Here is a 20,330-nt window from a genome sequence, read left to right as displayed (position 1 = left end):
GACCGTTTGCTACTGGCTAGTCTTCGTGTACTCCACAGTTTTATTATTGTAGGCTGAGTGCGATCTTGACATACATAGTTAAGCACATGTGCGAATATGTACCCAAAATTATAAAATTAACGTTCCACGTCTGTTGGCGGTCCATGATATTGGAAATGATGGTAAAATATTTCTGCGTAAGTAATTGTTAAGTAGCGGTGAGTGTTAATACGTAGTGTAATATGTCCCAGTTAAACAACGAAAGTATTACACCTACATGGGTCAAGAAATATAAGAATAAACAATTAACATTGATCGCAGGAAGTACAGTCGTCCGTTGCAGAGAGTACTCTACAGGCAGTAGAAGGCGACCGCTCTCTTGGGAACATTCATACATTCATACATGGCATGCGTGCTTTATGATTTCACATGACTATGTTGATACAAAATGGGAAACAACATTCAAAGCAAACAAAAGTGTAAAGCAAGTGTCGATTATAAAGAAGACAAGCTCGACGAATCTGAATGTTCAAATGACTTTCAGATTACATTGTCGCAGCACTGCGCGACTGAGGCACAGAAAGAAATAGAGTGTGCGCGCGTGATCTCGGCGTACTCCGCGCAGACTGAGCCTGGCCGGTAGCTTCCATCTCGGACCGCGTTTCACCCGGCAAATAAACATCATTCGTAACATCTTTGGTGCACGTGCGGCGTAAATCTTGGACGATCCTGGACGACCCAGCTCTACCAACTGTCCGACGGAGTAGACGCTTGGCCAGTTTACGACCACAAGCAGTGGACATGGCCGATTCTGGAGAAGACAATGACGACCCACCTGCGGCGGACCAGACAGCAATCACGGAGGTCAGGCTGGCTACTGGACACCGCTGCTAGAGCCACCAACATTTTCGGGGAAGGCGAACGAAGACCTCGACGACTGGCTTAAACACTACAACAGAGTGAGTCGCCACAACCACTGGAGCACTACGAAGGAGCTCGATAACGTGTTTTTTTTTGTCTCGCTGGAACCGGGCTTCTCTGGTTTGAAAACCACGAGGGCGTTCTGAGAAGCTGGGATAATATTGTAGAAGAATTCACCAAGTGCTTCGGGAACGCGATCTCTAAGAAAAAGAAGACTGAGCAGACGCTTTCCCGACGAACTCAATTACCTGGCGAAACGTTTACAACGTACATAGAGGCTGTTCTGAAATTATGCGGAATCGTCAGCGCTACCATCACAGACGAAGACAAAGTGGAACATCTGCTTAAAGAAATCGCTGAAGATGTTTATAATTTAAAGGAAGCGCTGAAAATGAGAAGGATTGGGCCATAGTTTGGACGCTTCGACAATGTTACTACTATTGCATGTGTGTCCGTCCCAACCCACGACGACATCTCCTCGGTGCTACGGCAAGGGGTTAAAGAAGAGTTTGAACGCCTTAAAGTTGTTGACGACGCTCATGTGTGCCATCAGTGTGCATTTGATCATCGCTCTCGTGTGCCACCGGCCACCTGGGCACCTCATATTTACCAGTAACCTCGCAGGACCTATGCTGATCGTACGGAGAGCAGCAACTTGCCACCGCAACCAACAAATCTGGGACGCCGACAAGATGCACCACAACGATTTGTTCCGCGGGCTGTTCCCTCTTACAACCAGCCTGAGAGTACGTTTGCACCCATGACACCCATGTCACCGGTTTCGCCCGCGACAAGCCGCGACTCCCGCATTTGCTACAGCTGCGGTTTGCCTGGACACATTGCTAGGTATTGCCACTGCCGCCAGCAGCCTGCTCCACGGTTCAATTCCTACAAACCCTGTGTGCCCGCTGACGAGCCCTGGCCGTATCCCAGCTCCTTCCAGCGGCTGCAGCAGGGACGCGCGAGCCGCAGTGACTCCCCCGTTTCCGATCGCAGCCTCACACCACCACCGACACTACGACAACGCTCTCCTTCACTTCGTCGTAGCTCGTTATCACCGCCGCCGCTGGGAAACTAGCTGGTGCGACCAACGGGGGTGAGGCCGCAATATGTTCATCTTCATCAAGACCTCCTTGTCTAAATTGTTTAAAAACAAAGTGTGCATTTTAGTTGACAATGTGAGTGCTTTTTCTTTAGTTGACACCGGGGCGGCAGCTTCTGTTATGAGCTTGTCCTTCAAAAATCGTCTTGGACAAAGGTTATGTTTTCTTGGGATCGGAACGCTACCTTTCGTGGAGTTGGCGGGGAAATCTTACGCTCACTTGGGGTCCGTTCTGTTTCAGTTACGATGGGGGACCTTACATTTCGAAGTGAATTTACTGTGCTTGCACGTGCAACGCATGACATTATTTGAGGAATTGATTTCTTGCGTGAGTGGGGGGCAACTTTGGATTGTGGAAGTGGCGCGATTTCTCCTCGCCGCGAAGCGTGAACTTCAAAGACAGATAGCAATAGTTATGCCGCCGACGTTCTCTCCGTGTCACAAGATGTATGTTTGCCCCCTCAGACTGCAATGTTTGTACCTGTCAATACTTCTCGCCCTCGTAAAAGTTCTTGATGTGGCTTAGCCGAGCCCGATTATAACAATGCGCTCAAGAAAAATCTGATAGTCCCTCGCTCCTTCGTTGTCACCACTCATGGTTGTACTTGTTTGTGGACAGTGAACGTTTCAACCCAATCCATAACATTGCCGCTAGGACTTAAACTGGCAAGTTCTGATGAACAAGCCATCATCACCGTCAGAACGGTGGAAATGTCAACTGCCGAAAAAACATCCAACCCCGATTCCAACCATGATAATTCTGCTGACTTTAAGCGCATGATTAACAAGTCGCTGTCTTCTAGTGAGCAGTGTCTGCTGGAAGCTGTGCTCGCTCGCTACACCACAGTGTTTGATTTTGCTCAAGGCCAACGAGCGTCCAATACACCCCCGGCGTCTCGTATGCAACACCGCATCCATACAGGGCAAGCAACGCTAATTCGTCAGAAGCACTACCACGTTTCTCGTTCAGAAAGAAAAGTCATCGCCGAGCAGGTCGAAGAAATGTTACAGACAGGAGTCATCCAGGAATCATGTAGCCCTTGGGCTGCTCCTGTGTTCCTAGTCAAGAAAAAAGACAATTCATGGAGATTCTGTGTGGACTATCGCCGCCTAAACACCGTCACAAAGAAAGACGTGTGCCCCGCACCTCCACCAAAGATGTTACGAATGATATTTATTTACAGGGTGAAACGAGGTCCGAGAGGGAAGCTATAGGTCAGGCCAACCGGCGCAGAGTACCCCGAGATCACGCGCGTTCACTTTACTTCTTTCTCTGCCTCAGTCGCGCAGTGCTGCGACAGTACCTCTCCTCAATACTCGCTTGCGTCCGGGTGAATGCACGGTGCCCAGTGGTCCGATCGTCATGCAGGGCGTGCAGTATTTTGGACTCAGCGCCAAGGAAACTAGAAGAAGGTAGTTGGCGCGGACTGGTGAGAAATTTATCTTTACGATTCGGGGGTTTTGAAGCGAAAATGAAGACAATCCTCGCTTGAGGGACTTGGGGACAACGTCGGTGTTCCCTTCCTTATACTTAACCAGGCATTTAGCTCCAGATCTGCTCGTTGTAGTTCAGTGAAGTCTTCCGCACTTATTATTCCAAGGAAGACGTCATCATCCTCGTCATCTTGCGGCGCAGGGTGAACGGAGGCACCTTATAGGCAATCGGCATCGCAGTGTTTTTGTCCGCACTTGAATATTACAGTGATGTCATATTCTTGCAGTCTGGCTACGCCGCGCCAGCCGTCCGGAAGTGTCCTTTAAGCTAGCTAGCCAACACAACGCATAATGGTGGCTGTCGACTTTGAATGGCCTGCCATAAAGGTGAGGGCGGAAGTTCGCTGTGGCCCAAATGATGGTGAGGCATTTCTTTTTAGTCGTAGGATAATTGCCTTCCGCTCTTGACAGCGACCAGCTTGCATACGCAAGATATACGCAAGCTAGAACGGTTATAACCCGTTCATTCTGTCTTTCCTCTCGACTAGGATGTCACCGAGGCCTAGGCTACTGGCGTCTGTGCGGATTTCGGTATTAGCGCCTTCGTCGAAGTGCGAAAGTACCGGCGGTTACTGCATTCGTCGTTTCAATTCTTGAAATGCGTCAGCCTGCGACGTTTCCCACTTAAACTCGACATCTCATTTGGTTAGATATGTCAACAGCTCAGTGATACTTGAAAAGTACTTGACAAAGCACCTCTAGTAGCCACGTAGGCCGAGGAATCTACGCACTGCCTTCTTGTCGATGGGCTGCGGGAAGTTTCCGATGGCAGCTGTCTTGTGCGGGTCTGGGCGGCGTCCATATTTGCTAATGACGTGGCACAGGAAGAGAAGCTCATCGTAAGCGAAGCGACACTAATCAAGCTTCAGAGAGAGACCTGATGACTTGATGACCTCTAAAACTGTCGCATGCTGCCTGAGGGAATCGTAGCAATTTTCTGAGAAGATGACGACGTCATCCTAGTAAACAAGACATGTCTGCCACTTCAATCATGCTAAAACGACGTGCATCGCTGGTGGAAGGCGGCACGCGCCAAGCACAGTTCAAATGGCGTAACATAAAACTCGCAGAGGCCGTCTGGCGTTGTAAAGGCGGTTTTTAGTGATCTCTTTCGTCGACTTCTATTTGCCAGGAGCCAGAATTGAGGACCATCGAAGAGAAGTAGTCTGAGTTGCAGAACCGATCCAATGCGTCGTCTATACCTGGGAGGGGGTGTACGTCCTTCTTGGGGATCTTGTTTAGTCGACGGTATTTGAAGCAGAAACGTAGGTTTCCGTCCTATTTCTTCACCAATCTTACAGGAAATGCCATCGAGCTTTTCGACAGCTGGATGATGTCGTCGTGCAGTGTTTCGTCCACTTGTTGCCTAATAGCGTCACACTCTTGCGTCGCAACTCATTGAGGCTCTGGCGGAGTGGTTACAGTGTATGGGTACGAGAGAGCAACTCCGGGGCAAAAGTATGGCGCCGTCCGCCGCATCACGTAAGCGAGCTGGTTGTTGCCTCACATGAGTCACATTATCTGGGCTCGTGGCAAACGTGGCGCTTCTGTCACTGATGTTAATCACGGCACCATACTCACGTAGGAAATCCATGCCCAATGTTAGCTCTTGACAACAATCAGTAAGAATGACGAGTGTGGCGAGGAAAGTTGAACCGGTGATTAAGAGTCGGACCTTGCATTTCCCGGCAGGTGTCATCAACTGATCTCCGGTGGTTCTTATGTTGGGCCCTTACCGTTGCGTCTTCACTTTGCTTAGTTTGTGGGCGAGTTGTAAGCTTATGAATGAAAAATGGGAGCCAGTGTTAACAATAGCAGCTACTTCATGGCCGTCAATGAGAATGATCAGGTCGGCGCTGACGACCTCTGTTACATCTTTCCTAGTTGTATCTGTCGTGTACGTCATGGAATTCGGCGTCGTCTTCCTCATCGGAGTCTTCACGTCGTCATTCTTCGGCAATGGGGGAATGAATGAATGAATGTTTGATGTTTTATGGCGCAAGGGCCAAGTATGGCCAAAGAGCGCCATGTCCGTTTTGATGAGTTTGCAGTGAAATCATGAGTTCGATGAAGTTGGTGTGACGTGGCTGTAGAGGGGCCTTAAAAATGGTCGCGCTAAAGTGCGCAAAATCTAATAAGATTATGGGGATGACTTATGACGTGTACCATGAACAGTAAGATGCATTTAAATAGAATGATACGATGCGTAAAAATATATAAGGTTATAAGATATGCTAGAGCACTGCTGCCTCCTTAGAGCCCTTGAAGAACAAGGGCCTGGAGGCATGTGCTATGCAAAACTGTTATCGCAGTGGCATCCTCTGGAGCGAGGATGCTCTACGAATTTAATGGGCATATAACGTGTAGTACGACATCATTTAAATAGTTGAGGATTGCCTTGGTGTAAAAAAGCGGTTCCTTGCCGAGAAACATTACCGGGTGTAGAGGCATGTTGTAATGGAAAGCAAGCGGAAAATGTTTCTTTCTCTCCGTTTCGGCTTCCCGACACTCCAGGAGCACGTGGAGGACGGTAAGCCTCTCACAGCATCTACCACAGATTGGAGGTTCACTTCCAGTAAGCAGATAATTATGGGTGCCAAATGTGTGTCCTATTCTGAGGCGACAGAATAGCACATCTGTTCGCCGAGATTTTGTTGGGGAGGGCCAAAAACCTAACTGTGGCTTTATAACGTGCAGTTTATTGTCTATCTCTGCGTCCCACATGCGTTGCCAGTGGTTTCGCAGTTTCTTTCGTATGTAAGGTTTCAGATCTGTGAAGGGCACCAAAGCAGTATTATTAACGGCAGGGAGTGCAATTGACGTAGCCGTCTGGTCTGCCAAAGCGTTACCTTCGATTCCCCTGTGGCCAGGTACCCAGCATATGATGATTTGCTGGTTAGATAGATAAGCTTTGCACATGTCGGAATAGACCTCAGTAAGTACAGGATTTTTATGTTTGTAGGGTGACTTTAAGGCCTTCACCACACTTAGGGAGTCTGTATATATAACGGCTTTTTGGAGTTTTGCTTTCTTTATATGCTTTACAGCCGACCATACAGCGTAGGCCTCTGCCGTAAAGATACTTGTTTCTGGATGTAGTACATCGGATTCCGAAAAAGAAGGACCAACGGCTGCATATGATACTCCGCCATGTGACTTGGAAGCGTCTGTGTAGAACTCTGTGCATGAGTGTTTGTACTGAAGTTCTAGGAAATGCATTCGAATTTCAACCTCTGCAGCATGCTTCGAAACTCTTACAAAGGATACGTCGCATTCTATGACCTGCCAGTCCCAAGGAGGTAATAGCTTGGGTGGGCGCATTAAGCGGTGCTCCAAGAGTGGGACATGCATTTCATCGCTAAGCTCCTTCACACGCAGCGAGAAAGGCTGTCTTATGGACGGACGGTTGCGGAAAAGTGTAGCATACGTCATATCGGTAATGGTATTAAAACATGGGTGTTCAGGAATGAAATGCACTTTAAGGAATTAAGTAAAGCTGATGTATGATCTCTGTAAGTGGAGCGGCCACTCATTCAATTCGGCATATAGGCTTTCGATCGGGCTTGTTCTGAAAGCACCAGTGGCTAGGCGGATACCTAGATGATGGACAGGATCCAGCATCCTTAGCGCGCCCGGGGCGGCAGAGTTATACACTACGGCCCCATAATCCAATCGTGACCGTATTAGGCTCTTGCAGAGATTCATTATACACTTTCTGTCACTACCCCACGTAGTCTTGGATAGAAGTTTCATTAGGTTCATTGTTTTTAGACATTTTTCTTTGAGATATTTGATGTGTGGAATGAAAGTGAGTCTGTCGTCAAGTTTAATACCTAGGAATTTGTGCTCTTTGTTGATAGGAATTTGTTGTCCACACAGTTCTAAGCAAGGATCCGGGACCAGGCCTCTCTTTTGTTTAAAAAGAACACAAGAACTTTTGCGAGGATTGATTTTAAATCCGCTTTTCCCTGCCCATTTTGATACTTTGTTCAAACCATGCTGTACCTGCCTCTCGCACACTGCGAGGTTACAGGATTTAAAAGCTATTTGAATGTCGTCCACATAAATAGAGTAAAAAATGGCCGGAGGTAATGAAGCACGAAGCGTGTTCATCTTCACTATAAAGAGCGTGCAGCTAAGCACGCCTCCCTGGGGTACACCAGTTTCTTGTGCAAAAGGACGTGACAGTACATTGCCGACTTTTACACGGAATGTGCGATTGGACAAATAGCTTTTTCTGAGGCTTAGCATGTTACCGTGAATGCCCATTTCTGCCAAGTCTCTTAAGATCCCGTATCGCCACATTGTGTCGTATGCCTTCTCCATATCGAGGAATATGGATAGGAGAAACTGTTCGTGTACAAATGCGTCACGGATGTTTGCTTCAATACGTACAAGGTGATCAGTTGTGGAGCGCCCTTCCCTGAAGCCACACTGATAGGGATCAAGTATTTTGTTCTGTTCAAGGAAATGGATGAGGCGTCGATTTATCATTTTTTCAAATACCTTACACATGCAACTTGTGAGGGCTATCGGGCGGTAGCTTGCCACTGAGAAAGGATCTTTGCCTTGTTTTAAAACAGGGACCACAATGGCTTCTTTCCATGCGGTCGGAAGGTACCCTCCGTCCCAGATAGTGTTTAAAAGTGTAGGTAGTGTAACTTGCGTGTCATTGTGTAAGTTTTTCAGCATTTCATACATGATTCTGTCAGATCCCGGTGCGGAGCTCTTGCATGCGCTCAAGGCAGCTCTAAACTCTGCAATACTAAAAGAACGGTTGTATGGTTGATTTTGACGACATTTTCTGTTGAAAGGCTTACGTTCTTCTATTTGTTTGTATTTGAGGAAGGATTGTGAATAATTTGCTGAACTTGACACGTTCTCAAAATACTTCCCAAGTGAGTCTGCCTGGTCTTGCAGTGTATCGCCCTGTGTGTTTACCAGAGGGAGTGAATATGTTTGGCGCCCTCTAATCCTATTTACCCTGTTCCAGGCTTTGGCTTTATCTCTGAACGAGTTAATACTGGATAAAAACTTGTGCCAACTTTCTCTTTTGGCCTGTCGGCGGGTTCGCCTGCCTTGAGACTTTACTTTTTTAAAGTTCATAAGATTCTCTGCTGTGGGAGAAGCGCGTAGCAACCCCTACGCCTTGTTCTGATTCTTACGGGCGATCCTGCATTCGCTGTTCCACCACGGTACATGTTTGCATGCCAGATCACTTACTTCGGATATGCATTTTGCTGCGGCATCTATTATGAATGATGTAAGATAATCCACGGCAGCAACAATTTCTAAAGATGGAATGTCGGCCCATGAGATGCTGGTGAGAGTTCGAAATTTCTCCCAGTCGGCTGTGTCTATCTTCCACCTAGGAGTTTGTGGAGGATATTCGTTTTCTTTACATGCTCTTATCAGTATGGGGAAGTGGTCACTTCCGTAAGGATTGTTTGTTACTTCCCATTCGAGTTCGGGCAGTATGGATCGAGAAACTATGCTGAGATCAATTGAAGAGAAGGTTTTGTTTGCAAGACAGTAATATGTGGCTTCCTTCTTGTTTAGAAGGCACGCACCAGAAGAGAAAAGGAACTGTTCAACAAGACGATCTCGCGAATCTATACGAGAGTCGCCCCACAGGCAACTGTGCGCATTGAAGTCGCCAATAACAACGTAAGGTTCAGGCAATTCGTCTATAAAGTACTGAAATTCATGTTTGTCTAAGTTATAATGTGGGGGTATGTAAAGTGAACAAATGGTAATGAATCTGTTTAGGAGAACCGCCCGAACCGCCACTGCTTCAAGAGGCGTTTGTAGCTGTAAATGTTGACACGCACCGCTTTTATGGATGACAATGGCAACACCGCCCGATGATGCGACAACATCATCGCGATCTTTACGAAAGGTTATATACTGTCGGAGAAAGTTTGTGTGTTTTGATTGTAGGTGTGTTTCCTGTAAACACAGCACTTTTGGATTGTGTTGGTGGATGAGTTCTTGTACATCATCAAGGTTTCTCAGAAGACCTCTGACATTCCATTTTATGATTTGTGTATCCATATTTAATGTGAATTGGTGCTGTGTATACGGAAACAGAAATGATGAATTAGATTACAGAGCTGTTGCGAGGCCCTGTAACCGGGGTTTTGCTCTTTTTGAAGCGTTCGAGGGAACCTCGCCGCTCCTTAGGCGCCTGGTGCGCCTTGAGGATAGGTGTAGTGTCCATTGCCTCTTGTGAGGCGCCGGACACGCGCTCTTGAGAGCGAGAAGCTTTCCGAGAGAGTCTCACCTCGGAAGGCGAGACCCCTGCCCCCACGAGCCCGGAGGTCGATGGGGCTCCCTGTGGAATTAGGCTGCGCCGGCTGTTGCCAGTGCTGGGAGGGGCCGGGGAGGTCGAGGCAGCCTCGGCTGCGCCTACCTTCGTGGCCGCTAGCGGTCCTGCGGGATCGCTGCGTGCAGCGCAGGTTGCCGCAGATAACTCTTGTGGGGCCGGCAACGCAAGGGTAGCCGGGCCTGGTTGCTGGTTGGATGGAGTAGGCTTACCTATTTCCACCCTGGGGGCAGGAGCCAAAGGTGCCTGCTCGCTGCACGCGGGCAGGGCACCCGGCGATTGCCGCTGCGACGCTGCCCCCCGACGCGCCGCATCAGCATAAGGTGTGTTGTGGAATGGAGAGCACGTTTTACGGGCTTCCTTAAATGAAATGTTTTCTTTGACTTTGAGGGTGACTATTTCTTTTTCTTTCTTCCAGTTCGGACAGGAGCGTGAGTAGGCTGGATGGTCACCACTGCAGTTCACACAGCGAGGTGTGCCACTGAAGTTGTCTGAAAGGTGGCCCTGGACTCCACACTTTGCACAAGTTATTTGACCACGGCAGCTCTGCGAGCCATGGCCGAACCTCTGACATTTGAAACATCGTCTAGGGTTGGGGATGAATGGTCGAACATTTAACCTGATGTATCCTGTTTCGATGGTTTCTGGCAGTACGATGGATGAGAATGTGAGGATAAGATGCTTAGTGGGGATTTCCTTGTTGTCTCGTCTAATTATAATACGTTTTACGTCAGTAACATTTTGTTCTTTCCAGCCATCCAGGAGTTCAGTTTCTGTCAAGTCTAGGAGGTCTGCCTCTGACACGACTCCCCGTGAGCTATTCATTGTTCGGTGTTGTGTAACAGAAATTAGTATGTTACCAAAGGTCACCAGACTGCCTAGCTTTTCGAATTGATTTTTCTGTGGGATCTCAAGAAGATCTCCGCTTGCCATTTTCGTTACCTTATAACCTGACCCTAACGCTTCGGTCAAAGATTTTGCTACTGTGAATGGAGAAATAAATCTAGCTTGTTTTTCAGGATTCTCACTGTGTACTACGTGGTATTTTGGATAGGTCTCTTTCGTGTGGTTGAAACAAGTGCTTAAGTCTTCGGTGCGTCCCCTCTTCTGAGGGTGACGATCAAGTAGGCGGGGAAATGCGGGTGTTCCCATAGTAATTTGGTATGTTTTCAGCAGCAATGGCGGCCACCCACCATGGAGCCCAACTTGGGGACGCTGCAGGACTTAACGGGTAAGGCTGCAGGCGCCAACCGTACACTGCCACTATAACCTAATATATTATACCCAAGGGAGGGCGCATACAGAACGTTAACCCTTGCCGCTGTGGAGAAAGGAAGTAAATGGAAGAAAGAAGAAGACAGGAAAGGTGAAAGAGACGAGAGAGAAAGACGAAGATTGGAGAGGATGACAGGAAAAGGCGACTGCCGATGTCCCCCGGGTGGGTCAGTCCGGGGGTGCCGTCTACGTGAAGCAGAGGCCAAAGAGGTGTGTTGCCTCCGCCGGAGGGCCTTAAAGGTCCAAACACCCGGCATCGGCTCAACCCCCAGGATCCCCCTTTCCCCGGACACGGCTAAGCCGCGCACGGCTACACGCGGGAGGGTCCAACCCCCGTGTGCTCGGGTACGTGGTGTCGCAACACACCAAACGCCTGCGGACGCAGACGCCCCTGCGGGGTCGGCAATGGGGGATGTGGAGATGTTCGAGTACTGGCAACCTCAAGGTCACTGTGGCTAGATTCCCCGTCGAGGGCTAGGGGATCTGACCTTAGTGACGCCGCTAAAACTGCGATGAGCCCGCGAATTGTAGCGCATGGATTTGGAGAAGAACAACGTGGTCGAGGCGTCGTCGTATTTGGCGGCTAGCTGTTCACAGGAGCGACGTTGTGACCGCGTCCACCGTCATACAGAGAATAGGCATAATTTGCAGAGAACCTTGGGTATTGGAATGGAACGATATTGGTATTGAAATGGAGCGATAGTTTTTCCATATGTGGCAAACTCGGTAGACTTGTCCAGCTTCGCCACAATAGTAGCATACAAGTCGACGGGCAACGGTTTTCCGACGCAAAAAGTTCCGCGGAAAGTCTTCATGGAGGCAACGAGTGGCACCTGCATGTCGAAGATACGGCATCGCTTGTGCTGATGTCATCGGCGGGGTCGGTAGAGTCGACGGGGGTGACCATAGCGACTCTGTTTGTTGCGTAAGTGATATTGTATTTGTGGGTGTCACCAGCGTCGAAGTTGCATTGATTACACGACGCACAGCCTTCGGATAAGTAAGCCGCCACGACACATTACCGCAATGTGGCAATATGCATTAAAGAAGCTTGCCGGACTTCTTCCCGGACCACATCAGCTAAAAAAAAATAACGCTTGCACCGGTTCCGTAGCCGCAACAACAAATCCAAGCAGCAGAAGCTCTTCTGGCACATCCTCTCGAACAACTTGACGCAGAAGCCTGTCATTGCACCCAGCCAGCATGGAAGTGTTCGCCGCCAAGTTACACATGTCATGCTGGCTTCATAGTTACTGTAAGGCCCGTTCAATGGCTGTATCAGCTTTTGTGAACTCCACCACAGTGGTCGGTGGATTTCTCACAAGGCCGGCAAACAGTTGTTCTATCTCCGCAAGAGATACCGCATCTTTTTTCCCCTGACATATCGGGGTCTGCCCTACAGAAGAGACGGGTCACGTCTTTTGAGAACATAGCAACAAGCACTCTTGCATTTTTCAATGCCGATATAAAGGGACGCTGCGCACTTTCGCTCCTGTAGATGCTTGTAAAGGTATCCAGCAGCAGTGCGCGGAAGTCTTCGCACGTAGCAAAGCATCTCTCCCGTTTGACGTACCCCGTACAAGCGTTGTCCTTCAGGTAGAAATAGGCACTCAAGAGTTTCTTCTCCACCTGGTCTTTTGGTTGTACTTACCGACACGCTCGAACCGGTCTTGCAAATCTTGGATGTCTTAAAAGGCACCACCATGAAAGCTCTCCAGAACCATATGATTCTGCATTGTTACTTGCGATAGAGCTAGGACGGCCATGATAATTGTAAGAGGCACACGATTTCTCGAGGTTTCTTCCAGGGGACTAACACGGGCCGTAGGCCTAGCAGGCGACGTCTGAAGCGGTGGACCGGTGTTTCGGTTTGCCATTGTTACTCGCCGCTGGATCCTCGGCTCCGAGAGGGGGTGACAAGCATGAAGAATACCCCGCAGCTCCACCAGTGTAAATACGTGGGATCAACGAGGAGGAGGAGGAGCAGGAGGCGGAGAAGGAGGAGAAGGAGGAGGAGGACGAAATTTATTATTGCAGAAACTGTTGCGCGGTTTATTCCTGGGTGGTTCCCTCTGACAGGGCTCCACTGGCGATCGCGGCTCGCCGCGCCTGGTTGAGGGTCGCCAATTGGCTTCCCAGGTCCCGTTCGGAGAGTCTCGCCTCCCAAGACCACGTAGTAAGTGTGTGTATTGTGACTCGTGGCTAAATTGCGTCGCCCGGACGGTCGGTACATTCATGTCTTATGTCCGCGAGTGTCGCCGTGTGATTGCTACACCACGGACATGTGCGGGACGTATAACTGTCTGGGGAGATTGCGTGTAGACGAGACAAGTGTGGGTATGTGTTAGTTTGCAGGCGGCGCCAGTCCCTTGCCTGGAGTTTACTGAGAGCTGTATGTGGGGGAGCGTATTGCGTTCTTCCGAGACGTTGGTCCTGTAGTATTTGCAGACCTGTCGTAACTAACTCGTGGGTCGCTCGTCGGTCTCTCGGGGGCTGAAGAACGGTATGGTCTACCGCTCGGCTAGTGAGACCTCGAGCTGCGCAGTCCGCCTCTTCGTTTCCCCGCAGGCCTTCGGGCCCGGGGCACCAGACGATACCGTGGGTCCATTCTAATGAGGGACCCAGGATTCGAATGGCTTGTATAGGGAGCGTTCCATTCATGTAAAAACGACCCGCCGCTTGTGAGTCCGTAAGGACGCGGGCGGACCGTCCCTTGCTCTCGGCGTCGCGAAGTGCGAGAGCGATGGCTGCTGCTTCTGCGGCGGCACTGCATGTGGCGCGGATGGAGGCAGAGACTACTAGGTTCCCCTGATTGACAACGGCGAGTGTGTATTTGAGCCCGCAGCGTGGGGACGAGGGATACGGGCTAGCGTCTGTGTATTACGTGTCTGGGTCTCTGAAGCTGCATTTGTGCAATATGCGGGCACGCGCTGCTCGGCAATCTTGATTGTGGGCGGGGTGCATGTTCTTGTGGATGGGGTCTACTACAATGTTCTCTCTAATGTGGTTAGTCAAGAGTTGTGTTTCTTCTTTGCAGTACTGACGTGTGAGTAGTTACCCTAGCCGTTGAAGAACGTGTCTTCCCTGTTGAGTCTTGTTGAGGTGCTCCCTCTGCGCTATGAGCTTGGCACTTGCTAGCTCCTCAAAGGTGTTGTATACACCTAGCGCTAGTAAATTCTTTGTGCCTGTGTTTGACGGTAGCAGTAAAGCCGTTTTGTGCGCCATTCTTATGAGGGTGTCCATGCGCTCTCCCTCGCTGTTGCGCTTGACTCGATACTGGACTGCGTACGTGACACGGCTGATGACGAGGGCTTGTACCAGTCTTAAGATGTCGTCCTCTGTGAAACCATCTTTGCTGCGCGCTACTCTGGCGATGAGTGATGCGGTGCTTCTTATAACGTGATTTAATTTCTCTGACGGTACCTTTATGCCGTTGTTCTCCTGGACGTGCATACCTAGTAAGCTTGTGGTCGGGACGCGCTTGGTAGGCTGCCCGGCAATCTCGAGATGTATTGGCGGGCCTCGATTTTTCTTAGTTTGCTTGGGCCGGGACTTGAAGGTACTCTGACTTGTGTGGGGCAAACCTCATTCCTGCTGTGGTTAGGTATGACTCGATGTGTCCGATAGCTGTGAGTAATCTGTGTTCTCTGTCGCCGTATGAAACCTTGGTTGCCGATAGGGTGATATCGTCGGCATAGAAGGCACGCACAAGTTTTGGGATGTTTTCCAGATGTAAAGCCAGTTTTCAATGTCCGATGTTGAAGAGCAAAGGAGATATTATTTATCCTTGCGGAGTACCCTTCTGCGGTAGATCATATATGTCTGATTGTACGCCTGCTATGCGGATGGGGGCTTTGCGGTGCCTGAGAAAAGACACGGTTTAATGGTATACTCGCTCTCCGCATCCTATGGCGGCGAGGCCATCTAGGATGGTTTCGTGTGCTATATTATCAAATGCTTTTTCCACGTCAAGGGCTAGGAGTATGTTGTTGTTGCTGCCCGGTTGTGAGTTGAGGACCTCTTTCTTCCGTACTTGCAAATCCGTACATGCAATTGGGGTGCAGTCCATGTTCTTCCATGTGTTGTTCTATTCGAGTGAGTACAATTCGTTCAAGAAGCTTGCCCAGGCAAGACGTGAGTGAGATCGGTCGTAATTGACCGAGCCTGTGCGGTTTTCCCGGTTTGGGCATAAAGACTATGTGAGCTGTAGTCCATTCCTCGGGTAATGTTCCGCCCGGTGTCCATATAACTTCGTTCAGCTGCTTTGTAAAGGCTCGCAGGGTTTCATCACTTAGGTTTCTCAAGATGGCGTTGGTGATCCTGTCGGGACCCGGTGCCGTGTTTTTCTTGAAGCTCTGTGCTGCCGCGTATACCTCCGCATACGTGATGGGTGCATCAAGTATCTTGTTCGGAGATCCCGGATATTGAGGGTATGGTTTCGGATGCGCGCTCCGGATTACCATGTATGTTTGCTGTAGTTCCTGTAAGAGTTCATCCTGGGTTCCCAGATATTCGCCATCGAGTTTTTGTAGGCTTGCGTTTGTTTCTGTTTTCGCATTTGAACGATCGATGATGCTGCGGAGTATGTTCCACATCTTTTCGGTGCTTAGCGCGCCTTTAAGCGAATCGCAGAACGTGCGCCAATTGTCCCTGTGAACCTTCAGGGCATAATTGCTGGTTTGTTTTGTGACGTTTGATATCCTAAGTCTAAGTGTGCGATTTGGCTTCTGCATGTGGAGCAGTTACACCAACAAATACACTTTATCACTCGTCAAAAAAAAAAACCAACAACGCCTTCTTCGTCTCCCCACTTAACTCAAGGACCCGCACTATTTCAACCTCGTCCCTACTGGCACATACCCGCGGCAATCTAGTTGTGCCAAATAAAGTCGTGCCAATATGTAGGAACAGCTACTAGAACGGATTTTGCCTAAGGTGCACCGAAATGTGAACTGTAAAGGCAATTATCCTACAGCCATCACTACAGTAGGGATGCAATAAGGTAAGGGCTCGACCAACTTCATCTGGAGAATTATTGGCATGCTTACATTTATCCTCTTCTTTGTAGAAAAAAGGAACTCAGGTTAATGTATGAATCTAAGCCCAAGTAAGAAAAAAGTTAGGACAAGATAATGAATGGAGATTTCTAGTCTATGTCATAGACCATTATATTTTAGGCTCATGACAGTCTCATAATAGATGCATTACTATTTTTCTTATTTTTGTTGGGAAAATATTAAATATGCGTCTCACACCAACACTCCCAAGTTTTGTGTCTTATCACATCAAAACCATCTTTCGCAGCAATATAGGTGAACCCTTGAGCTCTGCAATGAGTAAAAACTACAAAGTTCACTGAATTCTAGAAGCAAAGTGATTACATAATTAGAAGTAATATTTTTTGATATGACAAGCCTTGGTAAAAACGGAGACATGAAAACTTTTTTCCGTGATTTTACTTATTGTGGTTCAATGCACATTCAACAATGGGAGAAATAGGCGTGTAAATTTTGAGTAAAATATTCTGACTGGCGAAAAGGTTCTCCTTTTCGCGGATGGAATCGCAAAAAGATTTGTTTAGCGAAAATCAACAAAAATAATTTTGATGACATGCATCGAGCCCAAAAGACATTCGGGGGAGCCGAAACCGCCGATATTTGTAACGTGTCTCGCGCGGACTCTTTTCTGCCTTTTCTCGTGTGGCACGTCTTTTTTTGATTACGATAACAGTTATATGAACGCTCGGGGGCGTGTTTTTGCAGTTGGCGTCGCCGTTGTCGCCTTGAGGTTCTCTACAAAGTGCAAGGTCTATGAGATCGTCGCCTCGGGCCGAATTCTGTATGTGTGAGTGAAAGCCTGCAAGGGGCAGCGGGTGAACGAGATTCAATCTCGCGTGCGCGAGCGAGGAAGTTTGGCCGAAAGTGCGCTCTGCTGTCACGCGCGTAGCGCGGGGTGGAGTCGACGAAGAGGCGGCATTCTTCTCCGACGGCTGCTGCTTACGCAGCCGCCGTGCGCGCCCCCGCACGGGCCCCATCTTAAAAGTCATCTGCAATGTTTGGTGGGTGTTCATAGTGGCGGTAGATTCGCATTGGCTGCGCTTTCGAATCTTCGCTTGCATTAAACAGAGAAATGCACGATTGTCAATTCCCTCAGTTCTGCTTCAGCGATTCCTCCCTTCAGCGTTCTGACATCAAGCTTCCGTGGTCACCGAGTGATATGTGTTCATTTGTACCCGCGCGCGCGTGACACTGTGCTTATTAAAAGAATGTTAACAATTTTATACTGCGCAAAGACTACTATCCTTACTTCCTATAGCTATCTATTAAATCGCAGTTGAAGAAAATTCATCCTACATTGTTCGCCATACAGACCAAACAGATCTATTACCCAGCAACTACCTTTACTTCGAGCATTCGTGCGTCCCGCGGCCGGTCGCTTGACCACTCGACAAGTGTTATTCACATTTTGCGCTATGGTGTTATTACGAACCAAATCTATTCGGGTGTAATCTCCGTTCCAACAAACGAGATAGTCATACAATGTTTTACAGTTGACTATTTCAAGGATTGTTTTCAACTTCGAGGCTGTATTCCACAGCGGTACTGTATCCAAAGTTATAGAACCATCGTATGCTTCGCAACTACTTATTGCTGCTAAAGCACCGCTGAGTATTGACACGAAACGCTGTAGGAAGGTTAAATTTGATCATGGTAAACAAACTCAGCTGATGTCCAAGGCTGATTGTGGGCTCAAACACGAGCGCACGCATCGTGCTGGGTATTCCGTCCGCCTATTTACCATCACGAACTGAGACTATATGGCCCTAAATCACTTTCCTTACAGAATCTTGTTTCATGTAAAAGACCCCACTTAAAAACCCCATGTAAGGACCCCCCTAAGCAGACCGTGCAGACACGAAGAACACACCCACAAGAAATTGTCAACGATAATATTATCACGAGAGGAAAAGACAGTCAGTCAGTTCTAAGCGAACGGCCGTTTACAGTTCGTTTTTGCAGCAGCTGCCACGCACGCTTCTTCCTCCTCGACTTCTAGCGTAACTAGTGCGTGCCATTACCCCTTCCTCCAGAAAAAAAAATAAATAAAGTTGGGGAGATGTTAAATCCCACAAGGAGAAAATAAAAGAAATAAGAAAGACAACGGACTTGACGACAGGGGCCTCATTACAAAGTTTGTTAGTTAGTTAGTTATTTCGGGTTTTATGGCGCAAAAGCAACTAAGGCCATGATGCGCCAGCCACAAGATATTAAGGATTCAAATGTTAAACAGTGGAAGCAACGTCATTTTAGAGTATGTGTAAAAAACCGGTTTCTTCTAGAAAGCTGAACAAGTCAGCGTACTAGCGGTTCATCTCCGACTATTGAGGCGGGGTGTAAAGGTATGTGTAAGTTATAGAGATTCTGTAAAAGCTTGCGTCTCTGTGTTTCAATATTTGGACATGTCATAATAATGTGCATAACGGTGTGTGGTTCATGGCACTTCTCGCAAGTTGGCGGGTTTTCGTTTTGAAGCAGAAAATTGTGGGTCAGGTGCGTATGCCCGATTCGGAGTCTACATAGGATCACCTCATAGAAGCGTTGCTGGTGACAGCACGACTTCCATTCTCTAAGCACGGGTTTTATTGTGTGTAACTTGTTATTTGTGCATGTGTCTCATTCTAGTTGCCACTTTAATGTCAGGGCCTTATGAATAGCTCGGATACTGTCTTGGTATGGAAGTGTTGTTTGCGTTATACCTTTGTGTGCTGCCATGAACACGCAGCTATCTGCTGCTTCATTCCCTGGTATACCGACATGGCTTGGGACCCAGCATAATCGTATTGTTCTTCCATATTCGTTACAAGCGAACATGTTTAGGATGTTACCAAGTAGGGGTTCGGACGCGGAGTTAAGGTTTAGAGCTCAGAGTGCGCTTAACGAATCGGTATATATGATAGCATTCGTCTGCTTGTCACTGGTAATTTTTTTACTGCCGTCCATATTGCGAAAACTTCGGCGGTAAACACTGAAGAAAAGTTATTTATCCGAATGCTATTTTGCCAATTTTTCGTAATTATTCCGACACCTACGTATTCTTGTGTGTTGGAGCCGTCGGTGTAAAATTTCGTGTAATGTTTATATTTTTCTTGTATAGCTCGAAACTCTTGTATTATGTGTTCTTGTGGGATGTCTTCTTTCTTTAGATGTGTTAGTGTCCAGTCACATAGCTGTGAAAAGTTGTACCATGGTGGCAATCTTGGTGGCCTTTCAGCAACCTGCAGGGCCTCGTGAGGAACATCATAAGCCTGACAGTATTCTTCATATCGTAAGATTAGTGGCCGTATCATGCTCGGTTTGCTTGTGTAGTGTATCCTTGATATGCATTGTGTAACGATCTTGTAGCACATATGTTGTGGTGATGATCGAACTCGTAGTACATAGGAAAGTGCAAGCAGTGCTCTGCGTTGCTGTAAGGACGGCTCATTGCAGTCAACATATAAACTTTGGACAGGCGATGTTCTGTAGGCACCGCTTGCCAGTCGTAGGCCGAGATTATGAACTGGATCGAGTCGCTTGATGTATGACTGCCTAGCTGCACCATAAACTACAACACCGCAGTCGAGGATGCTACGTACGAGGGACCGGTTTATACGTAGTAGACAAGTTCGGTCAGATCCCCAGTGCTTGTGTGATAGCACCTTGAGGATATTTAATGCTTTATTTGCTTTAATTTTAGTTGTGTTAATGTGGGCCAGGAAGTTCAGCTTTGTGTGAAACGTTACGCCTAGAAATTTATAGTGTTCTTTGACTGGCAAGGTTGTACCATGCAATGTGAGAACTGGGTTCAAGTTTAATCCTCGTTTCTGGGAGAAGAGAACTGTAACAGTTTTGTCTGTTGAAAAACGGAATCCATTTTTGTCAGCCCATTGTGTAAGGTTATTTATGGTTATTTGTAGTTGTCTTTCGCAAGTGGATAGATTTGAGGCGCGGCAAGCAACTTGCAGATCGACGACATATATGGAGTGGATAACAGAGGATGGTATGATCTTATTAACAGAGTTCATTTTGATTATGAAGAGTGTCGTGCTCAGAATACAACCCTGTGGAACGCCATTTTCCTGCGTAAATGTGCGTGAAAGTATTGCGCCGAGACGCACCTGAAATGTTCTATTTGCCATAAAATCAGATAGACAGTTTAGCATTCTGCCACGCACTCCCAATTCAGCCAGGTCTC

This window comes from Dermacentor variabilis, chromosome 7, assembly GCF_050947875.1.
Source record: "Dermacentor variabilis isolate Ectoservices chromosome 7, ASM5094787v1, whole genome shotgun sequence".
NCBI lineage: Eukaryota > Metazoa > Arthropoda > Arachnida > Ixodida > Ixodidae > Dermacentor > Dermacentor variabilis.
Note: the sequence above shows the minus strand (reverse complement) of the source record.